The following is a 1,645-nucleotide window of genomic DNA, read 5'->3' on the forward strand; positions in this document are numbered from 1 at the left end:
GTGCCAAGACCCGGTGTCACAAGTGCATGAGCATCTAGTAGATTATACAAAACTCCAAATACTGTCTGAAATGAAATAGACAGAATATAAATATAAGAAGAGACACTGGTAGCTGTAGAACGGCTCAGAAAGGCAGCTCACCACTATGCCTCGGGATGACGTGGGTATGTGATGATAGGTCCTTCACTAGTACTTGTCTCAGATCCTGCACAAAAAGTATAGCAAGTGTAGTATGAGTACGTAAACAACGTGTACCCAGTAAGTATCAAGCATAATCTCGAAGTGGTAGAGACGAGATGGCCGACTTTGACACTCACTATGGGTCAATAATAATAACTGAAATAAAACTAGGATATTTAAATCAGCATGATTTACAGAATTTACAATAATTTATTTAATCAGCAGAAATAATCAAATTCATTCAAATGTAACAATTCTCAATATATTAATTAAATTCCTTCAATTCAAATAATTTCTAGTTTATCAATTAAACCTCATTTACAGGAGTAACAATTAATTCCTTAACAAGCAAGAATAATAATTCATTAAATTTCAAGGATTTTATTAATTAGCTTCACAAGCTGAAATAAATTATTAAAGTATCGTGTAATTATTATTATTAATCACGATTTCTGCCGAGGACGTATGACTCGATCCAGAGTGTCGTGTACACTGCCGAAGGATCTGTGGCGCGATCCATAGATGCATCTATCCTGCCGAGGCGTTCAGCCCGCTCCACAAGAAAGGAGGACATTTTCTTATGTGTCTCCGGAAGGAGAGTATATTTATTAAAGATAAATTTGGGAGGAGAACAATTTCTTTTAACAATTAATTGATTTAAACAAAAATTAAGCATATGAAAATTTCATATTTTTCTACTTTTCATAACAATTCACAATATATACATCAATTATTTTAATTAATAAAGAATATAATTCACACAAGTAATTCATGCTTTGAGTCTTAAACTACCCGGACTTTAGCATTAATAGTAGCTACGCACGGACTCTTGTCACCTCGTGCGTACGTAGCCCCCGCAATTAGCAATAATTATTCAATTTAATCCCTATGGGGTAATTTTCCCCTCACAAGACTAGACAAGAGACTTATCTCATCTTGCTCCAATTAATCCACTATAAGGCCTTTTTCACGATTATCCAACTCTGTCTACCTTGAATCTATCCAAAATAATTCGATACAATCACTAAAAATTATAGGAATCAATTCTATAAGAAAATACTATATTTTTAATAAAAATCCCGAAATTAATTAAAAAATCGTTTGTGGGGCCCACGTCTCGGAATCCGATAAAAGTTACGAAATCCGACAACCCATTCAATTACGAGTCCAACCATACCAGTTTCACTCAAATCCGACTCCGAATCGATACCGAAATCTCAAAAATTCGTTTCTATGAGATTTCTAAAAATTTCCCAAATTTAAATCTCAAAACACTAATTTATGGTGAAAACAATGATATACTTGTATATGTAGACCAAATCCGAGTTAGAATCACTTACCCCAATATTTTTCCCTTGAAAATCTGACAAAAGTCGCCTCTACTCAAGTTCAAATTCATCAAAAATGGCAAATGGGACGAATGTCCTCTGTTTTTATAACTTACAGCTCTGTCCAGTTCGATCAA

Source organism: Nicotiana tomentosiformis, chromosome 5 (assembly GCF_000390325.3).
Source record: "Nicotiana tomentosiformis chromosome 5, ASM39032v3, whole genome shotgun sequence".
NCBI lineage: Eukaryota > Viridiplantae > Streptophyta > Magnoliopsida > Solanales > Solanaceae > Nicotiana > Nicotiana tomentosiformis.